The sequence below is a fragment of the Typopeltis vanoorti genome, chromosome 9 (genome assembly GCF_054136105.1).
Source record: "Typopeltis vanoorti isolate ZY-2024b chromosome 9, IOZ_Tvanoo_1.0, whole genome shotgun sequence".
Taxonomy (NCBI): domain Eukaryota; kingdom Metazoa; phylum Arthropoda; class Arachnida; order Uropygi; family Thelyphonidae; genus Typopeltis; species Typopeltis vanoorti.
Genome location: NC_143557.1, coordinates 70670715 through 70693457, shown reverse-complemented (window position 1 = coordinate 70693457; position 22743 = coordinate 70670715). Strand labels below are relative to the sequence as shown.

At 36.0% G+C, this 22743-nt stretch overlaps 1 protein-coding gene across 7 annotated transcripts in view; it reads left to right on the top strand.

Moving 5' to 3' along the window:
- Positions 1–22743, top strand: part of LOC150103134 (uncharacterized) — a 297815-nt gene that overhangs the window by 60870 nt on the left and 214202 nt on the right. For 6 of the 7 annotated variants that reach the window (XM_090397967.1, XM_090397966.1, XM_090397970.1 and 3 more), the window contains exon 2: positions 7799–7893. The gene's annotated coding sequence lies outside the window, so the exon portion shown is untranslated. The remainder of the gene's footprint in view (positions 1–7798; positions 7894–22743) is intronic. The other variant, XM_090397972.1, reaches the window with a different exon arrangement.

Below are 22743 nucleotides of genomic sequence, written 5' to 3'. Positions count from 1 at the left end.
TGTTGAGATACTTTTGGGATACAATAAGATCTTGCACTGCATGCAGTGCCAGATCGTATTGTCATTATATTGCAACATTTTGGTGCTACCATCCAAACAAAACATTTACATTTGCTGCAGTCTAAAGTGCTCCTGCTTTATAGATTACTGGATACAGCTCCTCCAGAAAACTGAAACAATATTTTCCCTTCATCTAGATAGATCTAAGATTTGAATCCTATCTATAACATATCTTTTATAAGGACTGTAATTTGAAGATAAGCTAGTTGATCCTCTGTTTAATAGCAGCTAAACAGAAATTGCTCTCACCAGATTTTCATTTGTAATACAAAATTGGGCTTCATTGATGTTTGCATTAATTGTATAGCAAAGTGAGCATGGGTTTTTATAATTCATTCAGTTGCTGTAAACTGATTGTGCTATATTCTATCTTTCAACTTGACAAGGAGTAAATTATTTAGCCCATTGATCTATACAAATTGAGCAGTTTATGGCTACTTCCACAAACTCAATGTTTTTTTCAATATAGAAGTTGAGCAGCTTTGTTCTTTCTTTCTCCTCCCTTTTGGTATACAGTTCACCTGTGCAGTACTGAATTACCCTAAGGCAGTACATAACTTTGTAAACTGCACTTACTAAGAAAAAAAAGTTTAGTTCCAAATACGACTATATATTTTTGCATGAATTTGTTTTGGATGAAGTTCATATATGTATATATAATTTTTTTTCCTTTAATTCTCTTTAGAATTTTATAAGTCAAATGTTTATTACAGGAGTTATCTATGAAATTGTAAAACTTGCTGTGAGAAATCTTTTAGATACCCATCTGTATCACTCTTTCCTGTTATTTGCTACCTGCACCACTTTCTCAGGTAATGCAATTTCATGCATCTACTCTCAATGCAGACTTTTTTGCTGTTACAATTCCCTTCTGTTACTTTCAGGGATAGTCTTTTGGCTTAATCCTTCCCATATTTCTGTCCTTTGAAAATGGGGTAGACACCTCCATCAGGTAAATGTCTCATCTCTTAATACTTCAGTGATATCACAGTTTCATTTTAGGTCTACTGAACTTTGCAGATTACATACCTCATTTGTCTGTCATAGTCCTGATGACATTTTTGTTATCCACCTTTGTATTAATCATTCTTCTAAAGTTGCTTCATCCTTTTCACATCTTGAAGACTTGAGCATAGAAGTCCAAAGGGGACTTGATCAGAGTTGTTATACATTAGAGCCATTTCAGCATTCTTCTTAATATTTGAGCAATCCTCTTGTCTTCACTACTTTAGAAGTTTGTTTTCTGAACTTCAAATTTCTATCCATAGTTTGCCTCCCTCTCCATGATCCCTTATTTCACTTCATCCAGTATGATTTTATCAGTGGAGTAATCTCATTTGTTCATCTTTCCAGCTTATTCGGATCTTTCTAAAGAGATGCAGGATTAGCATCATTGCTAATCACACTCCAGTTTCACACTTGCAAATAAACTAAATATCTCATTGCAATCAAGTGACAGTATTGTAGACAAAAGTTGAATTGTAATGATCCCAGATATTGAGTCATGTGGAATTCTTAGCTAAATCCTAAGATCTAAACTTATTCATTGCCAGCCTGGTTGGCCGACTGGTTAGCGTATCCACTCTCCAGCCAAAAGGCTGCGGGTTCAAATCCCACTGTGAGCATGGATGTTTTTGATTGTCTGTGAAAATACTAGTGGTAGTGGTGGGCGGTAGATGGCGTTGGTGTAGTTGTGGCTCATTGTAGTTGGATTGAGTGGTGTACAGTCATAGAGTAGGTATCCTCCCTCGATAAGTCTTTAGACTCCCTGGAGGTGTCACATAATAATAATAATCTAAATGTTCAAGTTTTTACATGGCAACATGCAATCAAAAAAAAAAATATATATATATATATAGTATGTTTTCTTTCATTGCTCTCTATTATTAAAAGCATCCACCATATTGCAAAGCAAATTCATGCTACTATTTTTTTTTTTTTTTTCATCTGACCACTTTTTTTTGAATACTGACTTTTATTCATAATAGTACTTCATGTTTTTTTCAGGAAATTACAACATATACTAGAACATTAATTAAAAAGTTTAATTAATACCTTCCTATATTTTGGCAATGTTACATTGCCTTCTTCAGGGATCACAAAACAATATGTGCACACAGGCACTAACACTAAGCAAATGAGGATGAAGAAAGGGGATTGATGGTGGTCACCTTTAAGATTCTCGGACCAACTTCAGTCGCCTTTCTTCATCCTCATTTGCTTAGTATTAGTGCCTACATGTACATATCATTGTTTTGTGATCCCTGAAGATGGTAATATAACACTGCCAAAATATAGGAAGATATTGATTAAAGTTTTTAATTAATATTCTAGTATACGTTAGCTTTTAATTTTTTCAGGAAATGACATGTATAACCAATATATAAGTTTATCTATAAGATGCACTTCATGGTATAAACACCACCAAAAAATAACTTCATTAAACTTACTAATATTTTGATAGTTTTTCTGTCCAGCATCTTCTGAGTACAAATTATAACTGTGACAAGCGCACGGTAATATAACACTGCCAAAATATAGGAAGATATTGATTAAAGTTTTTAATTAATATTCTAGTATACGTTAGCTTTTAATTTTTTCAGGAAATTACATGTATAACCAATATATAAGTTTATCTATAAGAAGCACTTCATGGTATAAACACCACCAAAAAATAACTTCATTAAACTTACTAATATTTTGATAGTTTTTCTATCCAGCATCTTCTGAGTACAAATTATAACTGTGACAAGCGCACATCACTGAACTAAATAATTGTGGAAACATTTCAAACGGTAACTGAAAAAGAACTAATGTCCTTACATGGCAGTAGATCAGATAACTAAAGTTAATTTGGAGAAGTCTGATTACCTGGTCTTGGAACACTGTTTTCAAGATCTTTGGCAAATTAATGCAACCATACTTGTTGAGGTTAGGAAAGTGCTTCATAGCTGATGCTGATTCCAAAAATCTCTGGGATCTCCACAACATCTACATAATATAGATGTCCTCTTCAATCTTATGTTATGTGAAGGAGTATCCAGAGCATAGTCTGCCAATCTCAACTTGCTAAACAGGTAGTTTAGCATTATTATTATCTCATTATCCTTATTACAGATGTGATTTTTGTGTTCAAGGTTGATGTTAACTGATGTAGTAGTTTGTCCAAAGTAGGCACCAGAACTTTTTACACTCCAGGATGTGCAAAAGAATAAAGTTGATCTTTGAGAGAATGGATAAAGGTAGCTAGCTAAATAGTTTGAAAGTGGCATGTGTCCAAATGTTTGGCTGCATTATGTTGATGTATTTTGCTGTTTGAGCTCATGGTCCCAATACATTGGTTATATTTTTAGTGTATCTTAACAACTGAGAGCCTCTGTAGCTCAGTCAGTATAGATGAAGCCTGGGTTTGATTTCCCATCTATGACATGAGGAACCTTTATTTGGTCTCTTTTGACTAAAGGTGAGTTAGCCAGTCTCATATGGAGGTAGAGGATTTTTTCATCTGGAAACTCAGCTTTTTCGTCCTCTCATAACAAGCAAACTGGCCCCATGAACACAGACATAAGACACTTTTAGAATAAGGATTAACCAACTTATTCTGTACGATTTCCGTTTTGAATGCCTGTGGTGAAGTGTGGGTCTGCACATTAGCGTAAATCAGGATCTTAACAACCAACATCCTAAAATAAACTTCACTATAAAAAAAGAAAATAACGGTTATCTCCTCTTTCTAGATGCACTAGTTACATGAATTTATGACTCATTATCCTTTTTCCATTTACAGAAAACCCACTCATATAGGAAGGTATTTATGTAAGCCATCACACCACCACCTTTTTCAACAGGATGGCATCCTCAAAACATTGACTTGGAGCCAGAGCTATTTGTTCAGATGACAACCTTTGAAACTGATCTTGGGTGCTTTTTCAACACCTATTTTAGCCAATGGCTACATTGGCCCCCTTCCTTTTGGCAAACAACACAAAAGATCACAGCAAAATTATGTCCATCCCATTAGGAGAATGTATGCAAGTAGCTAATTGAATAAAAGGTTGGAAAGTGGCATAGAAAAGATAGCGAAAGTTTGACATACGATCTCCATGCCATTTTCAAATCTTTTATTTGTTTAGCTACTTTTATACATTTTCCTAAAGAAAGACTACATCCTCTTGAATATCTAGGAGTGTATAAAGTTCCTTGTGCCTGCAGGTTGTCCTATTTTGGACAGACTGATAGATCAGTTTATCAACCTTGAATGTAAAAATTACATCTATGGTCATCTACATGGCAAGATTGGCAGACTATGCTTCAGACTTCCGTGTTCACGTGTTCCATATTACACAGAAGTCACTACAGGTTCTGAGAGACAATTTCTAGAATCAGCATCATCTATGAAGCACTCTCCCCACCTTTACAGTATGGTTGCATTAATTTGCCAAACATCTGGGGAAACAGTCATTCTGAGATCTGATAACCTGACCTCTCCAAATTAACTTTATGGGTATCCAGCCCATATAGGATGCCATGTAAGGACATTAAGTTTAGTGCTCTATGCTTGTCACAGTTATAATTTGTGCTCTGAAGACAGTAGATAAAAACTAGCAAAATGTTAATTTTTTTTCCCCATCTCTTGGTGCTGTTTATACTGTGAAATGCTATTATGAATAACATAAGCCTTTCCAATATGAGGGTGGTCTGAAAAGTTCTTGGCCTCAACCATAGATGGCAACACTATTGGCAAGAGATTTTTTTTTCTAAGTTGGCACATCTGTCATAAGCATCCATGTGAAATTGCAAGTCATTCTATCAAGTAGTTTGTTTTATACAGCTGTCTGAAGGAAAAGTGTTGTCTGTATCCCTTAAAATGGATAAAATTGAGTATTGTGCAGTTATAAAATTCTTTGTAAAAGAGAGTTTAACACCAAAAGAAATTCATTTGAAGTCTATGTTTTGAAGATGCCATGGGCACTCTTCGTTTTCGACGATTAAGAAATGGGCTGCTGAGTTTAAATGTGGCCATACCAGCCTTGAAGATGATCCACATGAAGGATGTCCAAAAAGTGTAACAACACCAGAAATCATTGATCAAGAGCACGATATGGTATTGAATGACCAGCGAGTCAAAGTACATGAAATTGTTGAGACTATAATCATTTCAAAAGAACGTGTAGGATATATTTTGCATGAAGAAATGCAAATGAAAAAGTTTGCGTAAGATGGGTGCCTTGCTTGCTCACAGCAGATCAAAAACGCACTCACATGAAAATCAACAGTGCTTGGAGCATTTTTAACAAGAATAAAATTGATTTTATGTGTAGATTTATTACTATGGATGAGACTTGGATTCACCATTACACACCATAATCCAAACAGCAGTCAAAATAGTGGACAGAAGCCGGTTCTTCAGTGCCAAAGAAGACAGTCAGTTCCACCAGCAGGAAAGGTCATGACATCGGTGTTTTGGGATGCTAAAGGAATTTTGTTTATTAATTATCTTGAAAAGGGTAAAACAATAACCAGGGAATATTATTCCGATCTTTTAACCAGACTAGACGAAAAAATTTGTAAGAAAAGACCCGGTTTGCAGAAGAAGAAAAACCATCTTTCATCAGGACAATGCACCTGCCCAAAAAAGATGTTTTGGTAATGGGAAAATTAAGGGTTCTGCACTATGAATTGTTGGAACATCCACCCTATTCCCCAGATTTGGCTCTCTCTCTGACTTCTATCTCTTCCCAAAACTAAAATTCTTCCTTGCTGGTCAGTGTTTTTCTTCAAATCAAGAGATGATTGCTGCTGTAGAGTGGTATTTTGCAGATCTTACTGGGAACCACCACAGGGACGGGATAATGGCTCTAGAGCATCGCTCTAATAAATGTATTAGTCTTAAGGGAGATTATGTTGAAAAATAAAAACGATTTTGAAATTTATAAATTTGTTTTTACATTTTTAGACTGAGAGCTTTTCAGACCATCCTCGTATATATTTGCATACAAACTGTTGCTAGTTTTTCCAAAATCTTAACACCTACAGAAGAAATGTAGAACTGGTCTTTAACTGCCTTTTTTTGTTTTACTACCACCACCACTACTCTTATGCAGGTCTTGTTTGCTTGATTTCTCTACTTTATCCATTCCTTTCCCAGATCTTAATCTTTCTTACTAGAGGTGTACAGTTGCCATTATGGCTTACAGGTATCTCTGAAGTACTATTGATCTCTGATCTTTCGAATGGTTATAAACTGTGAAAAAAGTTCCTTACAAAGAAGGGTTACAGAGAATTACTATACTTAACAATTCGTATGTGAAGACTAGTCTACTTGTATACAGAGGCTGTTGACTTCATGTCAGTTGCTTCAGATCCTATAATGCACAAACATGAGATGGGCCACAATGATTACTTACCTGATTTGCACTTTCCAAGCCAGTTTGCCAAAGCATTTCCCACCTGTCATGTTCTCTTCAGCTTATACTAATGTCGCTTTAAACATCCTTTCCAGTCCACATCTATTTTGTACACCACGAAGCCATTGGTTCCATTTTTCTCTTAGTTCTGTATTCTACAGTAAGCAGGTGCAGCTTATAGCACTACTGCTTTTTTCCTCATCTTCTTGAAATATGCTATACTGTTTAATTTATTCCTTTCAGGATGTAATTTTTGTCACAGATGGTTAACTAATACAAGTTGTCATTTGTATGCAGAAACAGCTTTACATTGTCAGTATTCCTAATAGTGTCAGACCTATGATTTTATATTGGTATATTGTATTATATGTAGATTGTATATTATACAGCTTCCCATAATGTATGTTATTTCATAGTTTTACTGAAACAACATGCTCACTGCTGTCTCGCACCTTTTTCCCTACACAATCACAGTTGCATGTCTTTTGCTGTGTGATTTACATTGCCTCTCTGATTTTGTTGATCATCACTATTATTATTATTATATGACACTTCCAATGAGTCCAAAAACTCATTGAGGGAGGCCACCTACTCTACGTCTCTACCACTTAATTCACCAACTACAGCGCACTGCCACTACTATCATTTCCTACACCATCTATTGCCCACCACCATCACTACCACTAGTATTTTTGTCTGTAAACTGCATGTGTTCTGTATACAGGATGAAAAACCTGAGTTTCCCAGGTTTTTCATCCTGCACGAAAAACCATGCTACCTCTGTATGAGATCGGCTAACTCACCTTCAGTTGGAAAAAAAGTCCATATCAAGATTCCTCTTGTTACGATGAGAATCGAAGGACGCAACATACAGTCGTTCTTCCAATTGTGCTGTGGAAGCATTTCATTTGCTTCTTGACTTTCCTTCTTTCTTTTCAGTGAGATGTAAATCAGATCTTAGATTTCAAATAAATTCATACTATTCTATTTTGCTTAATTTTTAAGTTGCCTGATTATCATTAATCACCTGAAAAAAAAAAAGTTGTAGTTTTGTCCTACGCTAATTAATAAATCGTTAGATGTCAGTTTGTCCTATTATGTGAGAGTTTGTAGGCTGTATCTGTGTAAATTAAGATGTTAGTGTTTTGCATGACAAATGTATAATATGGGGAAATTAGCTTCTAGTATTTAAATATTTTGTTTGTCCAGAAAATTACACATCCCAATAATCTGAGATCTGTTCTTATTACTAATCATAAATTATCCTCCATGTACTGTACTTTTAATGATTCATTGTCCTAATTAAGTGTTCAATCTTTTCTTTTTGTCAGGCAGGCCATTCCAAACAGCATGGTATGCCACTTTGTGGCCAACAGGCCTTAGGATGCCTGCTCCCGGACAACCAGATGTGGAATATTTGTTTCAGGTAAAAAGTTATAATTTTCATAATAAAGAACTTCTTCCTGATACAGTGGTCATCTGTTTTACTTGCAGATCTCTAGTATTATTTTTATTAGAATGATTAGATACCATTTTGATCTGGATATCTGCTAAATGATGATATAAATAGGAAATACTTTATTTGGTCTACAAAAATTCCATCTCATAAATGTTGCTAGCTTATTAATGTTAAATTTTGAAAATGTTAATTTTCAAAATCATATAAAACTTGATAGCTCAGTTATCCACATAATATAAAAGATTGCTGAAGAAATGAAAATTAGCCATTAATAAATGAATAAAAAAAAGCTACGGAAGAATTATTACTGTGATTTAATTTTGAATTTATAATAAGTGTTTTTTTGACTGGTCCATCCCACAGAAATGCTTCAGAACCTATATCAAATTGATGCTGTGTGGTGGTGGTAGGGAGATTGGCATCATATATGTTGCTAACATAAATTAAATAAACTTGGATTTCTATTTAGAAGTATAAATCTTTTTAGTGAAGATTAATTATTCTATAGTTAATAATAATTTCTTCATTTGGTGCAAGTTATACTATTATCAGAATCATTCTGATTTTTCAGTTATATAACTCACAGTATGAAAGAAATTATGGCATTTAACATTTTCACTGTCACTCATTTATGACGGTGTCCTCAGGCCATTCATAATAACCTTGTTGCAGTGCCTATACATCCAAATGATTTGACTGCCTAGGCCAGACTGAGTTATGTAGTATAGAAACACACAAGTCTTACAACACTTAGAAGTGGCAGTAGCACATATGCAAATATTTGATTTGAAGCTTTAAAGTGTCACTGGCACTGAATGTGGTAATTTGTCAAGCCTTATAGTCTTAAAATACAGCAACTGCATTATTTCATATACACTCAATAATAAACCATTTATTAATGTTTTTGATAAAGATTTCTAAGGTGAGTATTTCTAAGCAGTACAGGTCTAGGGCTTTGAGATCTGTTATTCTACTTATACAGCAATTAAACCAGAGTTAATTTTTTGTGCATTTTTTGAATGAGGCAAAATAAATGCAATATAGAATGCAATGCAATATAAATGCAATAAAGATTTTTATTATTATTATTATTATTATTATTCAGGCCTCCAAGGAGTCAAAAGACTCATCGAGGGAGGTCCTTCCTAAGACAAAGTCTGTCAAGACTCATCGAGGGGAGGTCCCCCCCCCCCTGAGAAACACAAAGTCTATCATACCACTCTTTAAACTCACTGACCGTTCTCGCTCCCACCACTCCATCAGGCAATGCATTCCACGGCTCAACCACCCTCCACACAAAGAAACCACTCCTTACCCTCTTGCTCACAGTTTCCTTTCGTAATTTCCAGGGATGGCCTCTTGTCATCATTCCTTCCTGCTGATCAACCAAGCGAAAGAACTCCCCAGTGTCAACCCTGTAACCACCTCTCAACAGTTTAAAAGTCTCAATCATATCACCTCTCCTTCTTCTATCCACCAAACTCTGCAGTCCACATTCTCTCAGCCGATCCTCATAACTATCCTTGTACAGTCCTGAAACCATCTTTGTCATCCGTCTTTGTATCCTTTCCACAGTTAATTTATCCCCTTCAAATCCTGGGGACCAAATCTGAGAACAATAGTCCAAGTGTGGTCTGATCAGAGACTTATACAACGGAATGATAACCCTCTTATCTCTGCAGGTCAGTGTCCTTCTCATAATAGCAGCAATCCTCTGTGTTACCTTCACCACCTTTGCAATATGTCTCCTAAACTTCAGGTTTCTATCAATCATCAACCCCAGATCTCTTGTCTCCACTACTTCTTCCAGTATAACTCCTCCCATAGAGTATGCAGCATGCCATTGATGTTTCCCAAACCTCAAGACCTTACATTTTGCTGCATTAAACCGACCCCCATTCATTTGCCCATCTATCTAGCTTATTTAAATCCTCTTGCAGGGCTACCACATCTGCACTATTACTAATAATCCTTCCCAGCTTCGCATCATCTGCAAACAACTGAATATCCCCCTGCAATCCACTGGCAATGTCATTGATATAAAGGTTAAACAATATAGGTCCTAGTACTGAGCCCTGTGGGACCCCACTTGTAACCCTCTGCCTCCTGGAAACTGCTCCACCATACACAACTCTCTGATACCTATCAGATAGCCAATCCTGAATCCAGTTGACCAATCTGACATCCAGACCCATGTGCTGCAACTTAAATATCAGCTTATCATGTGGCACCCTGTCAAATGCCTTCGCCAAGTCTAAGAAAATTGCAGTATATGCCTCCCTCATCTAATGTTCTTGTAACTTTATTATAAAAGGCTAGCATATTGCTAAAACAAGAGTGTCCTTTCACAAATCCATGTTGATTCTCACAGATAACATTACCCTCATCTGCCCAATGCTGTATACGGTCCCTCACTACTTTCTCCAAGATCTTAACAACTACTGATGACACACAGACTGGCCTATAATTAGACACTTCCAGTCTGTTACCACACTTATGCAATGGCACTATCTTACCTTCCTTCCATTCCCTGGGCACCTTTGCCAAAGCCAGACTTTCATTGAAAAGCCACGTTAAAGGTACTGTCAATTCCCTAGCACATTCTCTCAAAACTCGTGGTGAAATACCATCCAGTCCCACAGCTTTACTGATATCCAGAGTACTCAGTATCTGAAACACACTCTCCTCCTGTACCTCCAGACCTCGAACCAGTCCTATCCCTCTAGCATTAAAACTGACTCCTCTAGGATGAAATACTCCAATAAAGTGTTCATTGAACAATTCCACTATGTCCTCTGCATCAGTCACTCTATTCCCATTTTTATCCCACAATATCATTCTTCCACAGTCATTTCTCCTCCTACTGGCCACATAGCTAAAAAATTCCCTAGGATTTTCTTTGGATCTTAGGGCCAATCTCCTCTCATATTCCAGTTTCGCTTTCCTTACCACACTAGTCACTCTTCTGGCCTGTGTCTTATATTCCTCATGCATCTCTTCACCTGTCTCCTTATATCTCTTCCATAGCCTCTTTTTTGCATGCAATTCCTGTTTAATATTGTTTGTCATCCACTTTACTCCAAATTGCGTCCTCTTCTTCACTCGTGGTATACAACTTACCATTGCTGATAACAAATATTCTTTCACGATTTCCCACGCACTGGTGATATCCCGGCCTTCCAATTCCTCCCTCCATGAAACTTCCTGAAGTTGACGTCTAAGACTATTATAATCACCTGCCTTATAATTCCATATAAGTTCCCGTCTCTTTGATACTCCTGCATGTCTATTCATTTTCCAAGTCAACACCATATGGTCACTCTCTCCAACTGGTGGGAGAGACGTCAACTCAGTTATTATCAACTCTTCTGATGCTATAACCAAATCCAAAACTTTTGAACCTCTTGTTCCCTCTGTTACATGTTGCCTAAGACATTTGTCCCTCAAGAATTCTAGAAATTCCATTCCCCTATTGCTACATGCATCTTCCTCTCTCCAATTTATACTACTGAAGTTAAAATCTCCCATAACAATCATTCTTCTTGCACTTGCCAAACTTAGCTGTCTAAACATCTCCTGGTCCCCATCCTCTGTGCTTCTGGGTCTGTAGCAACACCCCACTAAATATCCTGTCTTGCCTACCTCTACCTCACGCCATACGCTCTCAAAATCATTTGTCTCACTTCCTTCCAAATTCTCCACTCTTAGAGGACATAGGTCATCACTTATCATAAGCAGCACCTCATCACCATGCTTTCCCCTCCTATCCTGACGAAAAATGCTATACCCAGCGATTCTATTCCTGTTGTTATATCCCCTTCTGTCAACCACATCTCAGTGATCGAAATAATTTTTGGCCAGGCTGATGCTATCTGCGCCACCAATTCCTCTCCCTTATTCTGGATACTCCTGGCATTAGTATAAAGCATATAAATGCCATTGTTTCTATACCCAGCATTATCCTTTCTAGACTCCACTGGGCTCAGTGTTACCTGACATTGTCTCCCTTCTCCCAAGTATCCATTCCCACAAGAGGCCACCCCTGCTATCTTCCTCCCTGGGACACACTGACTCATTCAGAACAGCAATCTCTCCAGATGCCTACGTCCTTCCTCATTCAAATGTAAACATTTCTCGCATACAACTCCTCTCTTTCCTCAAACGCACTCCAAGCATCCACATATACCAGTCCTCTCTTGTCACACATTCTTGCTATTATGCCATTCAATATCACCGCTCTTCTGCTCAGCTCATCATTATCATACCTAGGCAACACACACACTATTTTTCCTCTCTGTCTTCTTCCGTACAGTCTCAAGCAAAAATCTCATATCTCTCGCTGCCCGACTTACATTACCACTCAAGTCATTCGTTCCTACCATCACAATCATCTCGTCCACCCTTTCACCTCTCTTAATTGCCATAGCCACCCTTTCTATTGTTCCTCCTGGCAAACACTCCTCATGCATACTATCTTGAACACCACGGATCATTGAGTCGCCATACATTATACCTCTTACCATTCCCTCGCTCCTATTGTTTCCATTCTCTCCTCTTCTTATTCCTTGATGGTTTTTTTTTTTTTATTTGATGTGGTTTTTTTTTTTCTCTCCCTCAAGGCTTTTGCCTACTTGAATTACTCCAACTTTCTGCATGTATTTCAGCACAGGTAGACTCTGACTTATATAAGAATTACATTCTGCAAATTTTACATGAAACAGATTTTACATCTTATTTAACTTACCCCAACTGTCACACCCTATTGCTTAAGTGTTTACCTTACATGTATATAGGAATATATTAAAATGTTTTTAAAGATTCTTTCCATTACTTTCGTTCACAGAAATACAAATTTGATTTCAGTATGTAATTATTAATACAAAGTAATAAAATACAGTCTAAATGGTATGAGAAAATAGAAAAATAAAAGTTTTTAATTAGCTCAATGGAATCGCAACTCTTATCTCTACTAGTCTGCGTTCTGAGTATTTCAGCGATCTCTGGGTTTCCTTCACCTTTGCAACATATCCTTTGTGAGTTTCTATCAGTCATCACTCCAAGGTCACTTCCTCCAGCAGAGTATGCAGTCTCCTATTGATGTATCCTGAACTTCAAGACTTTCAACTTAGTTGAATTAAATTGATACGTCCATTCATTTGCCCATCTGTCCGACTTATTCACATCCTCCTGAAATGCTACTACATCTGACTATTAGTAACTCTTTCCAACTTTACATCAGCAAACAACTGATTATCTTCTAGCAATCTATAATGATACTGTCATAGATTGCTAGAAGATAATCAGTCATAATAAAGGTTATAATTAGAAGAAACACACGTATAAACCACAGTGAAAATTATTTAATTGTAAATATTTCATCCTAAGTATCTTAGGACATCATCAGTACAGCATTTAAACAAAATTAGGAATAACATACAGTTAGGGCGCATGATTACGATAGAATCTCATGAAAACGTGCATAATGTGCTAAAGTATTAAAAAAAAAAAAAAAAAAAAAAAAAAGTTAATTATTTAACACAATTTTGTATGATAATTTCCCATACTTTAGGAATAGTAAGAACGTTGTTGCGGTTTAGGTTTGGTCTGTGTAGAAGGGCTTCAGAACTTCCTTTGTATAAACGTTCATGCTTAAATAAAGATCTATGTAAAAGTTTAGCCTTTTCCCCAATGGATCCTATGGTTTGGATTTTCAATTCTGTGTTGAGAGAGGCCAGATTTCTGCGGTTTAAGAAGACTGGCCTCTCTCAACACTGAATTGAAAATCTAAACCATAGGATCCATTGGGGAAAAGGCTAAACTTTTACATAGATCTTTATTTAAGCATGAACGTTTATACAAAGGAAGTTCTGAAGCCCTTCTACACAGACCAAACCTAAACCGCAACAACGTTCTTACTATTCCTAAAGTATGGGAAATTATCATACAAAATTGTGTTAAATAATTAACGTTTTTTTTTTTTTTTTACTACTTTAGCACGTTATGCACGTTTTCATGAGATTCTATTGTAATCATGTGCCCCTAACTGTATGTTATTCCTAATTTTGTTTAAATACTGTATTGATGATGTCCTAAGATACTTAGGATGAAATATTTACAATTAAATAATTTTCACTGTGGTTTATACGTGTGTTTCTTCTAATTATGAACGCACCACAGGTTTCGTTATTTAAAAAAAAAAAAAAATAAAGGTTAAACAATACTGGTCCCTGTGGAACCTCACTTGTAACCTTTTGCTTCCTTGATACCACTCCTTCATACACAATTGTCTGACAACTGATCCATTTTATTAACCTGACATTTACACATGTGATGTAACTTAAATATCATCTTATTAAAAAATAAAAGAAAACTTAAATATAAAGAGCTAATAAGCTTCATTTCAGTGATATAAACATTATTTAAATTGAGGGGATATTAAATCCCACATTGTTTTAAAACCGAATAAGAAACTCAAAGATTGGAATCAGTTTCATGCCAAATATAGTAAACTATTAAGTATTGGCGACCACTAGCGTGTAAGCTAATGCAAGTGACCCTAGTACATAGTACAATACCGGAGAACTCTCAGCAAAGTCGGTAAAGTTTCTGATCGCTATTCTTAGATATTTTCCATAATGTAAAAACACATTTCCTAGGAAATGTATGCTGTTATTACATTATGGTGGGAGGTCACTACCCAGACCGGTTTCAGCCTTTTTTGAGGCTTTATCAGTGAGTAGCTAGACCAAATTAATACCGTATTAATTTGGTCTAGCTACTCACTGATAAAGCCTCAAAAAAGGCTGAAACCGGTCTGGGTAGTGACCTCCCACCATAATGTAATAACAGCATACATTTCTTAGGAAATGTGTTTTTACATTATGGAAAATATCTAAGAATAGCGATCAGAAACTTTACCGACTTTGCTGAGAGTTCTCCGGTATTGTACTACGTACTAGGGTCACTTGCATTAGCTCACGCTAGTGGTCGCTGATACTTTATAGTTTACTATATTCGGCATGAAGCTCTGATTCCAATCTTTGAGTTTCTTATTCAGTTTTAAAACAATGTGGAATTTAATATCCCCTTAATTTAAATAATAAAAGAAAAGAAATATATATATAAAAAAATCAGGGGCATATATTCTGGATGCACTACACACACATCACTGATATTATTTTTGCATTTATTCTTATTAAAGACTACCCTAATTGTTTACTGGCTTCACGTGATTACTAAAATTAAACACAATGTACTAATGCTTCACAAAAAGGACACTTTTCGATGTGCAAACATTGCATCACATTTGTGTTAAAAGCTGAGGTGTGTAGTCGTAAATACAGACACTTCTGAACCATTTGTACACACGTGGATGGCATAGCTGGTCAAATTTTTATTGTTCCAGTGGTTTCTAAGCCACCCCAGAAGGCATAACAGGGTGTGCACCGAGACAATAGCACCCAGAAATCGGTGGCTGTGATTGGTTATTGTGCCAACCAGTCTGATTGAATGTTGTCATTTCTCATGAGTTGCTATTTTTGTTTTTTTGAGTTTCATGTTTAGGACACTGATATAGACAAGTTCTTAATATATAATTTTCTATAAATGATTTTGTAACTTTTTTTTGCCCATATTTACAATAGCAAACTTTTGATGATCTACTGAATGTCCCTTTTTCTGCCAGAGCTTTAGCAGTTGTATGATTGTACTTGGTATTATATGTACACCTTTCAGTAATTCAAATATACCAACGAAATATAGCATTCTCCTTCGTTATTGTGTTTTAATATATCTTAAACACGTTGTCCCCCCCCTCCCCCAACTCTACACAGATTTGGTTGCAATTAATTGAAAAATATTCAAAGTTATCCTGCAATTAATTGCACTGGATCAGTTAAGATGAGTGATGATGCTCTATGCACTCTTGAAACTTTCATACATCAATTTAAAAAAAAAATGCAATCACACAGTCAAACTGACGTGAATTTTATAGCATGTGTTGCATAAGCCACTCGAGCACACTCAACCTAAATGGGCACACAATGCCACTGATATTATAGATCAATGGCAAAATGGGCATGTGAGTTGCTTATGCAACCCACACTACAAAATTCATGTCAGTCTGACCATATGATTTGAATTTTTATGGATGTACGAAAGTTTTAAGAGTGTATAGTGCATCAGCACTCATCTTAATTGGTCCAATGCAATTAATTGTAAGATAACTTTGAATACTTTATCAATTAATATAATTTTAAATATGGAAAGCATAAAGGTCATATGAACAATAGCTATGCTTTATGTGCACCGTTTATGTAAGTAGCACAAAGGGTTTATGCTTCATGGTGATCTTAGATTATTATTGACAAATACTACAGTAGTTCCCAACTGTGCACTGCAGCACCCTGGGGTGCTGCAAAATATTCCAATATTTTCACTGAAATGACACTTAGCCCACATGGTTTTAGAATGGTATGTGTTGATGTATCATGTGAAAATCAATGTGGAACAGGAAATGAGGGTAGCTGTATCCAGTTTGATTCCAAGATTTGAGATGTGCAGTGAACAATGGGCTCACCCATGTTACTAATTAAGATTCATTTATTCAATGATTTGATTGTTCAAAATGTGTACTTGAATACTTTTTATATAAATTGTTTGTGAATTTGAAATAAGTGTTTCATTTATTTTTTTTTTTAACTTAACCAACCTAACTGCACCAACTGTGCACTGCAACTATTAGGTACTCTTGTGTTCTTACTTTTGGGTGCCATGGAAAAATCTTGATTACAGTAAGGGCACCGTGAACCGAAAAAGTTTAGGAACCACTGTACTAGAGTAAGACACTGATAATTTGAATTTTGATATGATTTTTAAATACAGCATATCATACATTCAGAAAAAGTTACCACTTGGGAAGTTATTTTTCTGAATTAAACCAAAGAAAAGCTTAAATAATTCATTTTCATCTTCGACTATAATCGTATGATCTGCAAAAGCTCTGTCAGTAAACAGGACATTCAGTAGATCATCAATGCTGTTTCCCATTGTAAATATGGGCAAAAAAAAGTTATAAATTATTTATAGAAAATTACATATTAAAAACTTGTCTATATCGGTGTCCTAAACACATCAGTTCACATTTCATGTATGCAGAACAGATGAAACTCAGAAAACAAGAACAGCAACTCATGACAAATGACAACATTTAATTGGATTGGTTGATACAGTAACCAATCATTACCACTGATTTCTGAGTGCTATTGTCTCAGCGCACCACCTGCCTCACCTTCTGGGTGGTTTAAAATCACTGGAATGCTAAGAATTTGGTGCACTGTGCAATCTGTACATGTTTTCAAAGGTGTCAGTATTTGTGACTGCACACTGCGCTATTAATGCAAATGTGATGCAATGTTTATGCACCAGAGTCCTCTGCATGAAGCATTAGTATGTTGTTTAATTTTAGGAATCACGTGAAACCAGAAAACAATTAGGGGAGTCTTTAACAGGAATAAAGCAAAAATATATCATGTGTGTGAATTGCACACCTAGCACATCCTGAATATTTGCCCTTGATATATAGATAAAATATGCATTTCCCTCATTAACTGCTCTTGTTACTTCATTATAAAAGGCAGTTAAATTACTAAAACACAAGTAATTTGACACTTCCATTCTACTATCACCCTTATGTGCAATGCACTGTATTTTCCTCCTTCCATTACTTGGACATCTTTCTAGTAGTCAAATTCTCATTGAAAAGCTTCAGAGCTGTCAGTTTCTCTAGCACATTCTCTCAAAAAAAAAGTTGCAAAATTCCATCCAGTTCCATTGCTTAATTGACATTCAGAGTACTTGGTACTTGAAACATGCTCTCCTCTTGCACTTCTAAACTTTGATGATTCTCTTCATCCCTCTAGTATTAAAACCTACTTCTCCAGGATGAAATAGCCAATACAGTGATCATTAAACAACTCCATTATGTCCTCTACATCAGTCACTCTACTCCTGTCTTTGTCTAGCAATGTTATTCTTCCTCCTCCTTTTTTCTTCTCATGCATCTGCTCTCCACTCCTCTTTATATCTCAATAACTTTTTTTTTTACCTGCAGTTCCCGTTTGATATTGTTTGTCATTAACTTTATATCAAATTATGTTCTCTTTTCACTTAAGGTGAATCTTGCCTTTCCAATTTCTCTATCCATGGAATTGTCCCAAGTTGATTTCCAAGATTATTATAATTCCACATAAAATCCTTTCTCTTTAATATTTCTGCATGTCTATTCATCCCTCAAGTCAAAATCACACGTTCACTTTCTCCAACCAGGATCAGGTATACCAGTTATAATCGTGTTCTCTAATCCAATAGCAAATTCAAAACTCTTGAACTTCATGTTCCTTCTACTGTATGTTGCCTAAGACATTTGTCCCTTAAGAATTCCAGAAATTGGGAAGAGGGATCCTGCAGTTCCCTCTTTCCAATTTATGCTGCTGTAGTTAAAATCTCCCCACAACAATCATTCTTTTTGCACTCACTAAGCTCAGCTGCCTAAAAGTCTCCTGCTCTTCACACTATATGCTCTCTGGCTTATAGCAACACCTTACTAAATATCTTGTCCTGTCCCCTCCACCACCTCACACCATATGCTCTCAAAACCATTAGTACATTGCTCTCCAAATCCTTCACTCTGAGAGGCCACCACTTATACCTATCATAAGTAATACTCCACCATGTTTTCCCTTTCTATCCTGCCAAAAAATGCTATACTATGTTCTGCTTAAAGAAAGAAAACATGCTTTCTATGGAAAGGAAAAATATACAAACAGCTATGGGTTACCCCTCCCCCCTCATCTAGCAAACTTCTGTATGGAGCATTTTGAAAACCAAGCTCTCAGCAGACACAAAAATCAACAAATCAACAGCTTGGCTGCACTATGTTGATGTATTTGTTTGGCCTCATGGTCCAGACACATTGGATATGTTTTTGGTGCAACATCTTAACAGCCAACCTTCTAAAATAGACTTCACATCAAAAAAGAAAGTAATAATAGTCTTTGCTTTTTATATACACTAGTGACATAACTTCCTAATGGCTCATTATCCTTCTCCATCTACAGAAAGCCTACTCATACTGTTAGATATTTACATAAACAATCACACCACCACCACCCTTCCCAACAGTATGGCATCATCAAAATTATTACTCACTCAGCCAGGGCTCTTTGTTCAAATGACACAGCACTTGAAACTGAGCTCAGGGACTTTTGCAACAACTTTTAGCTCATGGCTAAAACCCCTATAAAATAAAATATTACATGCCCCCACCATCCCACTTACTGAGACCACAGCAAAACCATTCCTCCATATGTTAAGGGTACATCAGTAAAAATAGCTGAAAGTTCTTTGCAAATATGATCTCCATACTACTTTAAAAACTTCTATTCAGCTAGCTACTTTTATACATTCTCCTGAAGATAGACTACATCCTCTTGAATATCTGGAAGTGTATGAGAGATGGCTATTGGAAGTTTTTCACTGGTTACAGTGTGTTATATCAAATTTGCCAATTGTATTGTTTTATTCTTATATCCAAGTATAAGCATAAGTGTGAATAATTTCATGACTAGTCTGCTTTACATGAATTACTTTAGTATACCAGACTTCTACATTAATTTAACCTTGGTATTTTCTTGTTTCTTGCTTCCCCTCAATAAAGATCAAAACTGGTCTGAATAGTGACATTTCCCATAATCATGATGTAAAGTCAACAGTCTCTAATACAAATAGGCTAAATGTGACGTTGCTTCACACTTATGCTTGAGTACAGGATTAACATAGGAATATAATTTCTTGTCAAGTATAATACATTTATGAGATTTTTAAGTGATGGAGAGTTGGCTAAACCACATTGGGCAGCAGTTTTTTCTCAAACTGAAATTACCCCAAAATAAAGCAATCGTGCCAGAGAACACCTACTTATTCAAGCATGTTATGCCTACTTCTTTGCCTTCACTTTTTAACACCAAACAACTGGCAAGTGTTCAATATTTTGTCAGAATTCATGATTCCAATGAATCATTAGGATTCAGGATTATGAAAATAACTATATCACAAGCAAACAAAAAATGCTCTCACATTGCTACTTCTGTTATTAAAAAGTATAGTACTCAGACTAAGTCCTGTGTCTGGTGCAGGTTTTTTTTTTAATATATGGAAAACTTTTTCTTCTTTTGTACCTTTTTTTTGTTTCTATCACATCCTCTTTGTCTAGCAACCAAATTTTGCAATCACAAACAATTAATGTATCCTTGTGGGGAAGATTCCACAGTCTTGTTACCATGTGATCACCCACCTCTGGATTCCTCTGCTAATTCATACACAAGAAACCCTGACAATCAAACCTTATTAATCTTATTAATAAGGTTTGATTGTGAGGGTTTCTTGTTATGCCTCCTTGTTAGGATGTTTTCCCACTCTCCAAGTGATCCTTTCAGCTATTTTGCTTACTTCTGCAATATATCACTCACTTATTTATCACCATCTCCAAATCCCTAGATAATTTCTTGCACTATTCTCATCAATGTCAGACATAGCATGTAATATTTTCATCTTTTACACGTCATTCACTTCACTGAACTGGAACCCAAGAAGATGCTCTGCTCACATTATCTATCCAAATCACCTTCCAGAATCTAACATCACCATTATTAACTATTTACTTCCCCAGTTTAGCAATGAACTAGATCTTCTTCCACTTCCAATAATTCATGCACAGCGAGAAGTTGATGCTCAAGAGGATGTGATTGTGTGTGTGTAGACAAAAAGGGAAGGGAATGACCCAGGATATAAGGAAAACAGTTGGATTTAAAGGTTTGAGATGAATAAGGAGAAAAAGAAATAACTTGAGGAAGGTATGGAGAGGTCACATCTAATAAGTAGTATCAGTGAACCTTGTTGGAAATCAAGGAATGAACTGTTATGCTTGTATACAAATGCTACAGACATCAGAAACAAGGTAATGAAATGGTTGCATTGATTGAATTTGTTCGTGCAAAAATTGTTGGAATAAGTGAGACGTGGTTAGAGGAGAATAACATCCTGGCAGGAATAGAGAAAGAAGTTTATGATATATTTTGTGAAGACAGAAAGGGTGAAAAGGATGGTGGAGTGTTATCCATGATGGAAAAATAGGAAAGGGTGATAATTGTGGGGGATTTTAATTACAGCAATATAGACTGGAATAATGAGATAGCAACCAGAAGTAAAGAAAATGAGCAAGTTTTAGAGGGACAACTACCTCAGGCAATATGTAACAGAAGCCGTACAAGAATTGAGGATTTTAGGTTATCTCATCAGCAGATATTATAAATGAGGTGTCAAATCTCCCTCCAGTTGATGAGTGACCATGAAGTGATTACTTTGGTGGTAGCTAACCATGTGATGACTTCTATGAAGAAAGTGTATACATGGAATTACAAGGCTGGTGATTAGGAAAAGCTAAGGAGAACAGCCTGCAGTGGTAGCATGGAAAGGAGATCAGTGCTGCTTGGGTGATATTCAAGACCTATCTAGTAGAAGCAATGTCCGAATGTATTTCAAAGGTCAGAAGGTTATATAAGGTAGGAATGAAAAGATTAATCATGCATTCAGAGAAAAAACATTATGAAGGCAACATAGAAGGAGTGGTAATAACTTCGTGAAAAATACAAAGAATAAGCAAGGAGGGTGACTCGGTTGATAAGGGTAGCAAAAGTTCAGTATAAGCAGCAGTTAGCTACTGAAGACAAAAATCCTAGGGAGTTCTTTTGATATGTTGCCTGCAAAGAAAAAGAAAAACGATTATGGTAGGATGGCACTGATAGGAGAAAATAGTATAAGGACAACTGATGTGGAAGATATAGTTGAGGTATTTAATAAGTAATTCATAAAGGTCTTTCGACATGAGAGCAGCAGATGATGAGGAGAGACTGCCTGTGGGTTAGCAAGAGGTATATGGGAAATTAAGCAAATTTGGTGTTAATAAGACTGTGGGACTTTAATGATATATCACCTTGTATCTTGAAGGAACGTGCTAGGTAGTTGGCATTTGCCTTGACATATTGGTTTCATGAGAGTCTTACACTAGGTCAAGTTCCAAAGGAATGGAAGTAAGACAAGAGATTGTACCACTTCAAAATTAAAGATGGCAAGAAATTATATTCACACGCATAGCATTATACATGTCTGTAAGGATATACTTTATATTATGGAATACCAACGCAAATGATGTGAAATCATTAGCCTCTAGACAAGAGTTTCCCAGTTGTGAAGTTAATCACATGCAAACTTTGGATGAAGGATTAAACCAAGAATATAATTTCTTCATCATCAAATTCCTGCCATGTACCCTCAAGGGGGTGTACAGGATATGATAGTACTACATGAAAAATTTACATCATTACTAACTTCCTATCTACAATTTTCCTTCCAAATCAGTCTGTTACTTGTCAAAACTCCAACATTACCAGATCTTATATTTCTATCGTCTAAGGCACTTTGTATCGTATCAATCCACCTATATCTTGGTCTTCCTCTGGGTCGTTTTCCTACTAACATGGCAGAGAACACTTGTTTTGCTAATCCTTCCTTCCCATTATGTTTAAGTAATCATACCACCTGAGATTAGCTCTGCTAATGTATTTCTGAATGCTGACAATGTCAAGTTCTTTCCTAATATAATTGTTTTTAATATGATATTACCATTGATGCCATCTTTCTCAGGACTCTCATATCTGCAGTCTCTAGTCTTTGGTCAAGTGTTTTACTTCTGACCCAGCT